This window comes from Oryzias latipes, chromosome 2 (genome assembly GCF_053564925.1).
Source record: "Oryzias latipes strain Hd-rR chromosome 2, Olatipes_Hd-rR_3.1".
NCBI classification, from domain to species: domain Eukaryota; kingdom Metazoa; phylum Chordata; class Actinopteri; order Beloniformes; family Adrianichthyidae; genus Oryzias; species Oryzias latipes.
In genome coordinates this window covers 44878851-44890347 of record NC_136238.1, presented here as the reverse complement: position 1 = coordinate 44890347, position 11497 = coordinate 44878851, and the positions used below count along the sequence as shown (strand labels likewise).

Genomic DNA, 11497 nt, shown 5'->3' with positions numbered 1-11497 from the left:
TGGGTGGGAGATTATCTTTGATGTGTTTTGCTATCAGTCTTTCAAAACACTTCATGACTACAGGCGTGAGGGCGACTGGCCTGTAGTCGTTGAGGCTGTCTGCTGCTGGCTTTTTGAGAACCGGAATTATGGTGGAGGTTTTGAGGCAGGCTGGGATGCTGCACTGTTGTAGGGACTGATTAAAGATTCTGGTGAAAACGTCTGCTAACTGGTCGGCGCATGCGCTGAGTACTTTGCCTGGTACTCCATCTGGTCCCGTTGCCTTCCTGGGGTTGGCTGATTTAAGCACCCGTCGTACTTCCTGCTCCTGGAGTACTAGGGTACTGTTGGTGTGGGGTGGTGATGATTGTGGCGTGTCTGCTGGGGGCCTCTGAGTGTCAAACCTGGCAAAGAAATGGTTTGCAATGCAGTTGGTGTTGTTGCAGCAGCTGCATCAAAGTGATTCTCTGCATCCAAAGGCTGTCATTCCTCACTAAGATCCACTCTGTTCATTCATGTCCTCTGGAGAAAACAGGCTTTATGCTCAGAAAGTTTCTACTAGTTTAGACATTCTAGAAAATGAGGAGATTCTACTGGATTTAGATGAAACTTCTTTAAAACTGCAGCTGAAAATGCTGTCAGCATGAAAAAGAACAGAGTTTTACCCACAAAACACCAAAGAAAAAGGAAGTTCAGTCAGAAAACTGTGGAAAACATCAATCAAAGCAAAACTCAGTCTTTCAAACTGCATGAGTCAATATTTGATCATCAACAGAACAGAGATGATAGAAAAATGATTCAACTGATGATCTAGAAAAGAATCTGTTTGTCTGCAGGTCTGTTTTTCTCCAGACCCTGGAGCTGCTGAACATCTGAATCCAACCCATGTTTCAGATCAACACTCCAAGTTAGAATGAGAAGAGGAAGTGCAGTTCTCCATCAGTCCACCGGGGGAGCTGCAGCACAATAACTGTCCACTTGATGCTGAGAGAGACAGTGGAGCTGATCTCAGATCAGTTCCTGCTGCAGCTCTGACACTCATCTCCACTTCCTCTGATTCCTCCATCACTCTGCTCTCCACCTCCCAGGAACACCGTCCAGTCACAACATCTCTGCAGACCAGCTGCTGCTGCTGCTCCTCTCTGCTCCTCCAGGAGGAACATCAGATTGACCAGTCCTCCCACCTGCAGAGAGAAAGTGTAGAGACAGAGATGAAGGAGTGTCTCCTGGTCCTGGTCTGTCAGTCAGTGATGCAGCACAGCAGCAGAAAGAGCAGCAGGAGCTTCAGTCCTGTTCAGAGCAGCAGCTTCCTGTCATCTTCACCTGTTGGAGCTTCTGCTGCTCTGATTGGCTGACTGTTGTCCTGAAGCCTGTCATCATTCTCCTCAGAGCTTCACTGAGAAGCTGCAGCTTCACAGGAAACTCTGCATCTTTGCTCGTGGATGAAAAGGTGAGGATGTTTGTTGAGGATGTGTCTGTCAGAGCAGCATCCAGCTGCAGCAGGACTCTGTCACTGTCTGCTCACAAACATCAGCCGCTGGACTCTCAGCTGAATCTGCTGAGGCACAGCAGCAGGACTCAGAGTGCATGTGAGCGTGCACGGCTGCTTCTTCTGCACGCGCTTTAAAGGAGTCTGTTGGAGCAAAGACACAAAGAAGAGCTGATGGCTGCAAGCAGAACTTTGTGGAGCACAAATGTCAGCAGAAAGTTTTGAAACAAGAAAAGAAGAAGTTCTTCTGCAGATCTTTGAACACTGAAAAAGTGTCATTTATAAAAAAACTGGCAGAACGCACTAACTTTAAACTTAGGGCCACAAAATATCATCTTGGGGGCTGCAAAGAGCCTGCAGGCCGCAAAAGCGTCTGCCAGTCCAAAGACAAAGCTAGTCTAGAGGGAGGTTACGATAAACCGCGGTGCTTCCAAGTGATGGATGTGAAAATAAAAATGCAATCCCCTCTTTGCATTTTCGCTTTAATTACGACATAGAATAAGCGTTTTTTAAGTAGAAAATGAAAAATGCATATTGAGGTATTGAAGTTTCATTTTCATTTCGAGTCCTTTGATGCAGCTACATTTTGAGCTACGTGTTGTAGTTATAGCTTTAACATCAAAGGATGGTCATTTTTTTCTGATGCTAGCTACCAAACGCAGCTGTTTTAATCGTTGCATGAAGAGAAGCAGAAGGTGAACAGAAGGTGAGGCAGCAGCAGAAAGTGTTATTACTCAAGCAGACTCTGGTTTGTTTGTTTGTGGGATTATTTTGCCAGCTCTTCGTCCCTGACTTCCCGCCTCGTCTCACTACAGACATTTCTTCAATAAGACTTCAACAGGATGGCGGTGGATGTAGATTATCGTCTGTGGGAATGGTTCACAAACTTGCACTCTGCTGCAGGTATTAAGTACCTGTCTGTTGCTGAGCACTTCAACTTGGACGACTTGTCGCTGTGGGCCCGCGATGGGGTTGGTTGATGGTTCTGGTTGTTTTGATGCAGACAGCTTTTCTCAGTACGATAAGTACAACCATATCTATATAAGCAAATCTTGGGGGGGGAGGTCTCTCAAGTCCACCTGAGTGACGATGGAGGGATGGTCCTTCTGGCTTCCCTGCTGTGGAACTACTCTGCTCTGCAGCTGGTGGAGCCAGAGGTCCAGGCGCCTCCTCCTGCGTCGCCCCGCCTGCCGTGCGGTGAGTCGCTCCTAAGGTGGTTGTGAGGGAGCACCCTGTGTCCCCTCCTCCAACCAACCCTTTTGAGTGGGCTTGCAAGGTAGGGAAGGCAAAGGTAAGCGTCAGCTCATTTCATACAAATGAAATTATTTTTCCTCTTTTAAACTTGTCCATGTGTTCAAGGTGAATCCAGCTTCCTGAAAGCCAGACCAGAAGTGGCGTGTGCAGAGCAGGTCTGTGGTCCATGGAAGGGACTACATCAAGTGTCTACATAGTTCTCTTTTTTTCTTCTTATCCATAGAAAGCAGGTCAGTTTTAGGAAAAATAAAACTGCAGTGTGTGTGTGTTGTGTCCACATGATAACATTTCTGTGTTTTCTATTCCACAGGCTGCTCCTCTCCCGGTGTCGCCCGTGCGCTTCAGCCCTGCTATTCTGGATCTGATGGACAAATTCTACCCGTCAGATCTGGACTGTGCTGGAGCTGCTGCGCCTGTTCCCGCTGGGAACAAGGTAACTGTTTTGTCTTGATGCTCAGAGTTCAGAATAGCTTTATAACTGCTCCTAAATACTTTTTTCTGGTGTTTGTCATTATTCCTCAGACGTCTCATGCTAGGCATTGCCGGAGGGCTGTGGCTGCATCCCAGAGGGCTGCCCCCAGGCGCCAAGTAAGAAGAGGACACATTACAGTGTAGATTGTTGTAGAAACAGATTTATAAATTAGATGTTTTTCATAAACATTTAATGCTGTGTATTTCTGTGTTCTTTTGTTTTTCACTAAGGCGGAGGTCCCCGAGCACGTGGAGGTGAAACCCCGGCCTTCACCTGGCAGGCGTGCCAGGAAGGAGAGGGTGCCGGCCCAGGTATAATGACTTTGTAGTTTTTTTCTGTCAGAATGCTGCAGCACCTAGTTCATGGTAAAAGTCTGACATTAAATACATTACATGTTTGTATGCAGGACCGCGTGGGGGTGACACCTAGGTCTCCTACCAAGGACGTGACGGTGGAGCGGCCTGTGGACCAGGTGAGAGGAGAAAAGGGAAAAGCTCAATATTGATGATGGTTTTTATTTATGGTCATTTTAAGTTTGACATGTTTGTTTGTGTTCCTACTTAAGCTTTTGTTGTGTGCTCCTTTATTAACAGACATGATTCTTGGGCAAATATGATCAAATTTATGAATTTGATTTTAGGTGTTCAGGTTCGATTTATGATTTAACACAGAAAAAGAACATTTATGTTTTTTTCCTTGAAAGTAATGTTTTTTTTTCCTATTTTCCTAAAGGACCAGCAGCAGCGTGGACGGCCTGCTGCAGGAGGTAAGAAGAGCAGCAAAGGTAAGAGCTGTTCTCCTTCCTGCATCTGCTGTGTGGTTCAGCCACGTTCAGACCCTGTAATCTTGTTTGGTTCCTCTGAAAACTTAAGTGAAGTGGTTCCTGCTCCTGCCAGTTCTAGTGTTGAGGCTGTGTCAGACTCTAGTTCAGTTGACATGGAGGTTGGTGTGACGTTTGGCTCCTCAGATGATGAGCTGGTAACCTCTGAGGTCCAGGAGCCTGGTCCTGTTCCTGCTGCTGGTACGTTAAAGTTCCCCAGCATCAGAGGATCGTTCCACCAGGGCAGTGAGCTGTTTGGGAGCAACAGTGGGCGGCAGTGCATGGCCATCTCTTTGGTGGCTGCTGCCAAGCACACTGTTAAAAGTGTGTTTCAGTGGGACAGTTGTGAGTTGGATTCTGTGCTGCTTGCTGGAGATCAGGTTTACTCGGACCTGCAGAGACAGAACAAAATCACTGAATCTGCAGGTTTTCTGAGAGTGACTGATCTTCCAGGTCAAGTAGTGGTAGATGGGGTTGAACTGTCCTGTGTTTTTGGGGAAGTTGTTAGTGGGGATGCTAGGATAGATTCAGGCGAGTTCATTGATGTTGGTGTGTTGGTTCCCCTGAAGGAGGGGTTGGCTAGGATGACGGCACAGTACAACACGTGTCTGCTGACGATGTGTGAGAACGCGTGTGCCGTCATTGCTGAGAATGGATGCTGGGCTATTGTAGACTCCCATTCTCGCAGTCCTGAGTGAACAGGTGTATTATTTTGACTCTGTGGGTGAAGTTCATGACTACCTGCAGAGGTCATTCGAGGGCATTGTGTTGACTCAGTCTGAAATAGTTGGTGTGGTTCTCTTTTCTGCTTCAGAAACATTTGACCCTTTCTTAGGAAGTCCTGCAGAAAGTAACTCCCTGAACCTCTGCAAAGAGAGCCTCTTCCATGACACTTCATTAGATGTCACAGTAGAAGCTAAACAGACAGCAACAAAACGAAAAATTGAATTAAAAAGTGATAATGCAGACCCTTCAGGTGAAAGCCTGAAGAAAGTCAAATTGGATGATGTTGCTGTGGAGGATCAGGATGTCATTTTTAGTGAGCCTGAGCAGGAAATTTTCTATTTTAACCCTTTAAATCTGGATGTCTGCCAGGCTCTGTGCTCAATGTTAAATATTGAGTTCCAAAATTTTAATGCCCCACCTGCTCCTCCCATTGGTTTGTTAGGGCCCCCCTGTACCAACGAAAGAATCATAGGAGATGGAAATTGTTACTTTAGGGCCATCTCTCAGGCTGTGAGCGGATCCCAAAACAGCCACAGAAAAATTCAGTTAGCCGTCGTGAAACAATTAGAAGCAAACCCACATCTGTACAGCTGGGTAATTGGGCGAGAGTTCTCCTCTGTGGCTGAGTACATCATTAAATCTAGAATGTGTTTCATTAGAGTTTGGGCCACAGACGTAGAAATTCAAGCCACGGCTGATTTATTACAGTAGGAGGAAACGTTTTTGTATTGTTTGATGGCAGGTGGCTTCAGCACCAGAGCAGCGGTCGACAATTATGTAAAAACGCAATTTATATAGAAAATTGTGGTGGAACACATTTAGACTGTTGTGTGCGTTAAAGATCCACAACAGGACCGCTGTGCTGGTTGTTGTGCCTCTGCCAACAAACAACCAAAAACATATCACACGCGTTCACATGAAAAAGATGACATTTGTTCTACAGACATAAAGACAACTTCCAGAATTGACAACCAGAGCAAATGCATAAAAGTTGCTTCTAAATACTTGGTATACCAAAAATAAACAGCAAAAGAAGTTTAAAGGAAAAATCTACAGAGAAAATGAGAGGGAACGGTTAAAGCACGTTATTCGGAAAAAATACATGAAAGATGCAAGTTACAGATGGAAAGTCAAGTTAATAAAAAGGAGGCAACTAAAAGTATCATATTTAAAAAATGAGGATTACAGAGAAATGTTTAAGTCAAAAGAGAAAACAAAATATAGACGATTCCGCTCACAGGACCAAGGTGAAAGCTCAGAGCATTGGCAAATATAAAAAAGATAAAACACAAAAACTTAAATTAAAGACTCCAAACAAAAAGCGACACAGGGAGAATCCTGCATTCAGAAAGAGTGTCATAAGTAATGTTCAACAGAAGAGGCAGTTGTTAAGAAAGAAGGCAGAGAGTTTTCAGGAAGTCATGCAGGACTTTCTAAAAAAGGTGGAAAAAGGTCCAGAGTTTGTTTGCTGTGTGTGCAACAGACATCTGCTTCATCACCAGGTTTTGCTGTGCGTCAGGGAGACGTACAGCAAATCTGCAAAGATGGCAGAGATTGCAGATGTGTGCATTAGTGAGGACTACCTGCACCGCTGCAACATGGACTGTGAGAGCCCGTGTTTGTTTTTAGAGACGGCGAGGAGCGCTCTGTGGATTTGCCACTGCTGTGACTCTAAGTTAAAAAGAGGTCTGACCCCGCCCGAGTGGGTCGGTAACAATTTGGAGGTGTGTCCTGTCCCACCTGAGTTGGCTTGTTTAAATAGCTTGGAGCAGCATCTGATTGCACTGCATATACCTTTCATGAAGATGCTTGCTCTGCCTAAAGGTGGGCAGAATGGTGTTCACGGCCCAATCACGTGTGTTCCTGCCAACGTGGTGCAAACGACCAATGTGCTGCCTCGGTCTGACATGGAAGGGTCTCTGCTGCGCGTCAAATTAAAGCGTAAACTGACTTACAAAGGTCATTATGAGTATCAGTTTGTGGATACCATGCACATTAGGCGAGCCTTGCAATATTTGAAACGCAACAATAAATATTACAAAGACAGACTTTAATGAAGCTTGGCTCAATGACTTTTGTAAAGAAGAATTGGAAGAAGAAAATCGAAACGAACCAGAAAATCAGGCGGACAAAAAAAAGAGGATGAGGCCGATGATGGAGAAGATGAGCTTCTCCATGACAGACAGAATCACTGCATGTTCCAAGATTCTGCTCTGTTCCCAGTGGACATCGGCCAAGAAGTCCTGGATCAGTATTTTGAAGACATTTTGAATTTGGCCCCGGCGGAAGGAAATAATCCGGTCCGATTATTGACTAATCGAGAAAATGAAGCTAAATGTTTTCCTGTCATCTTTCCCGATGGTAAAAACGTTTACCACGAAAACAGAAAGTTCAAATTAACTCTCTCGCGTTAACAACAGGATCCTCCATGCTGACGGCAGGTTTGCACAGAACGTCGAGTACATCTTCTTTGCACAGTACATGTCAGAGGTGGAGAAGGTTGTTTCTAGTGTATCTGTGGCTCTCAGAAAAGAAAAATCAGGAAGTGCATCTGAAGGTGTAAGTGCCGATGCACGTTCTGAGAAAACCCTGAAGAAGCTGCTGGAAGCAGATCAGGGCTTTTGTTTCCTCCGGCCTATTCGAGGCACTCCGGCATTCTGGCAGGCAACACAGAAGGACCTGTTGGCCTGTGTTCGTCAGCTGGGTATTCCAACGTGGTTCTGTTCGTTCTCTGCAGCCGACATGCGTTGGAAAAATCTCCTCGACACTGTGTTAAGACAGGAGGGGAGAACCCAGACAGCTGACCAGTTGGATTGGGCTGAACTTTTGAAGGAAATTGTTCTGGCTGTCCAGCAGCACTCTAGGAACCACACAAAGTCGTGTAAGAAGGGGGGGACCAAATGTCACTTCAACTTTCTTAAAACAGCATCCGGCCGAACATTTGTTATCAATGACAAAAAGATTCAGAAATGCCCCAAATGTACAACCCCAAGGTCAAGGCTGGCCAAGAATCCAAATTACAATTCATCCGCGGCATAGTCACCCACATTGAATTCTGTAAAGAGGGGGTTCAAATACATTTAAGTGAAATTTGATGATGAGGAAATTGGAAAAATAGCTCGGAGAAGGTATGCCAAAGCTGACCAGCCCTGTTCCCCTGCTATAGAGTCAGAGGAAGAGCGGGTGAGCCAAAAGGGGGGCATGAGGAGACAGTTCCCACTCAAGCTGGCATGGGCTTGTACCGTCCACAAGGTACAAGGCCTGACCGTGGACAAGGCTGTGGTCTCCTTCAATAAGATCTTTGCTGCTGGACAGGTGTATGTTGCTGTGAGTCGGGTCAGGACCATTGAGGGGTTAATCATTTGGGATTTTAAGGAAAAGGCGATTTACTGCAATAAACATGCGAAGGCTGCTCTGGAGAAGATGCCCCCCCTCCTGAGTGATGAAAGAAGATGTGACCCGTCTTCTTTCAGAGTTTTCCTGCTAAATGTTCAGGGATTGTGCAGACATGTCTCCTATCTGGCCCACTGTACACAGCAGCTGCAGCCTAACTGCATTGCCGTGACAGAGACATGGCTGACCCCTAGCTCTGCCTTAGAAGCTGTCCAAATGGACGGCTTCAGCTTTCCTACAGTGGAACCAACCCAGCATTAGTTGGCCTGAAGAGCCAGCAACATGGTGGGGTTGGGATCTACTGTACGGACGGAGGGAGACTACCAGATTCTGGAGAAGCCAGACCTTAATTTGGAATGTGTTGTTTACAGGAGTCTGGCTCTAAATTAAGTGTTAGCTGTAGTGTATCGCCCCCCAAGCATGTGACACAAAAACATGTTATATGCAATAGTTTTTAGAGATAATAGATTAACAATTAGTTTGATCGGCTTGGAGAAGCTTACAGGGGAAGCTTTCTACTTTCGTTTAGCGGTGTCATCTTTCCATCCATGTTCAGCGGATTACAATGAAAAGCTGTTCATCTTCCGCTCATACAGCAGTAAAAAGATCGCAGACAAACACCTCCAGCCCAGCTGAATCACCAACATGGACAAAGTGCTGCTCACTTCTAACCTCCTGGTGAGTCTCAATGTGGAGAACGGGAGCAGCGCGGTAGGATACGTACAAAGGGCCAGGAAGAGTCTGATTGGTATTGTTATGGAAGGCAGCGCAGGGCGAGTTACGCCACAGTTAGTGAGCAGCAGCAGCAACGACACAGACTGACTGATGAAAGGGAACCTGATGTGTTTGTTAGAAATGTAGTCCGGCTGTTCATTTCAGATACAGAAGATGAGGACTTTGAAGAATTTTTATGTTAGTTTTAAGTTTTATGACTATTTAAGTTTTATGACTTTTATGACTTATGAAGTAAAAATAAATTTTTAAAACCAACTCAGATTTGCTTGCGCTGTTTTTTTTTAAACAGAGTGTTTGTTTGTGTGTGTTTGCTTAAGCCAGGGTTTTCACTAGTGCATATGTAGGAAAGTAGAGACACACGGCGCAAGCCTGTGTGTGTGTGTTTGTTTGTGCTAAAGGCAGCGCTGTCTTTGCCAGCACGTGTGCAAAAAGAAGGAAGGGAGACGCCACACTGGCTCATCTGACTGGTGGGGGCTGCCACCACCTTCCACCATTCCTGGGGGTACCTCATGACAGTGCACCCCCCATGATTCAAGTGACTTAGTGATGTTTAGGTTTACCACTGGATAATTGTAACTTTATACAAATGGGGCTAAAATAGCAAATCAGCATCATGCACCATCTCAGAACATATTGCCAAACATGCCAACAATGGTAGTTATGCTAATCTGGCTAAAAGTGCTAGCATTGCAATCAGCATCAACAAGTGACTCAGAAAAACACAATTTAAGACGATCATAATGGTAAGAGAATGTGATAAGTCGATAGAAAATCCATTTTTCTGTTGATTTTATCCAATTTTATCAAAGCAACAAAGCAACGATTTCATCTTTTGGTCACCTATGGATAATAAATTGACGTCAGCTTCAGACAAATGGGAACAAGTTTTTTCTATCTATGTCAACGATTTAGCTCAAGAAATTAAGAAAACTAACTTGGGTATTGATATCAATAATTGGAACTTGAGCATATTACTTTATGCTGATGATATTGTTTTGATAGCGGATGAGGAAATAAAATTACAAGGAATGTTAAATACAATGAATGACTGGTGTAACAAATGGAGACTCACTATCAATAGTGATAAAACACAAATCGTTCATTTTAGAAAGCCTTTAGTACCTCAAAGTAATTTTCTGTTTTATTTTGGTAAAACTACTCTTATGTATACTGATACCTATAAATATCTTGCTCTTGTTTTTCATAAAAATATGATGTTCTCAGAAGGGAAGCAGCGGTTATCAGATTCTGCTGGGAGGGCACTTGGTGCAGTGATAAATAAGATGAAGGTTTGTCCTGAGTTGAGTTTTGACACGTTTGGTAAATTGTACGATGCCATGGTGGGATCTGTGTTATTTTATTCTGCAGGAGTCTGGGGTTATGAAGATGCTCCTGAGTGTGATAAGGTTCAATACAGGGCAATGAGATATTTTCTGGGTGTACACAGGTTCACCACTAAAGCCGCCATAGAGGGGGACATGGGGTGGGAACCTTGTGTGATCAGACAAAGAGCAGAAGTTCTCAGATTATGGAACCGGCTGGTGACTTTACCTGCAGAGAGACTTGCACATAAAGTATTTGATTGGGATAGAGCTCATATTTATCCCTGGTGTAATGATGTATTTAACATTCTGTCCTCTGTGAACCTACAATCATTATTTTTCAATTGTTTGAAATGTAAGATAGATAATGTTAAGGAAACTTTAGTTGGTTATTATGAAAAAGACTGGAAAATGAAACTGCTTCAAAAACCAAAATTATGAACTTATTTGCAAATTAAGGACACATTTTCTGCTGAACCATATGTTATATATAACTTAAAAAGAGGACAAAGATCCTTGTGTGCTCAACTGAGAGCAGGAGTGCTCCCCCTACAGGTGGAAGTAGGGCGCTTTAAAGGTATTCCTGAGGAGGAAAGACTCTGTGAGGTCTGTGAGCTGCGAGTGGTGGAGGATGAATTTCATTTTTTGTTTTATTGTCCTTTGTATGAGAAACAGAGACTTTGTATGTATGACGTTATAGAAAAGAAATGTCCTGATTTGTTTTGGTTATCTGAAGACAAAATTTTACGTTGGCTTTTTGAAAATGAAATCTTTTGTTAGGCAAATTTTGTGTCAAAAGCATGGACAATAAGAATGGACACTATGCATTCTGTTAGACTCTGAGTAGGGGGGTTATTGGTTATGGGATTCTTTTTTTCTTTTTGTGATGGGGATGTATCTTTATGTATTGTGTATTTTGTTTTGTTTTTTAGTGTCATATAAGCCCGTGTGGGCTGGGCACATTAGTGCATGATACTTAAATAAATAAATCAAATCAAATCAAAAGTAGACTTTTTGATCTTGGAGCAACGGAGGTTTTTCTGCTAACCACGCCCACATTCCCTACATGTTCATATCCAATGTGAAGAGGATCCACTCCATGGGTCATGGAGTGAACCCACACACAAAGGAAAAGAAGATGGCACTTCCCTCAATGCGTCGTTCCGGATTAGTTCTGGACCGGACCGTTTTCTCCTCCTGTCAGCTACGGACGCATGCAGAAGAAGATCCTCCAATGTGGGCCTGGTCCCTGGGAAAGGAGCCAAACACTTTTCCATGAGGTCCTGTGTAGAAGAAGAGAAAAAGGA

The 11497-nt window shown here is 44.2% G+C and overlaps 1 protein-coding gene across 1 annotated transcript in view; it reads right to left on the bottom strand.

Annotated features, from left to right (window-relative positions):
* Window positions 1-610: 610 nt before the first annotated feature.
* LOC144989280 (uncharacterized) overlaps window positions 611-11497 on the bottom strand; it is a 160981-nt gene continuing 150094 nt past the window's right edge. The window contains exons 12-14 of the mRNA XM_078941432.1: window positions 2383-11473; window positions 1303-1612; window positions 611-1163 (exon numbers count right to left, since the gene is read on the bottom strand). The gene's annotated coding sequence lies outside the window, so the exon portion shown is untranslated. The remainder of the gene's footprint in view (window positions 1164-1302; window positions 1613-2382; window positions 11474-11497) is intronic.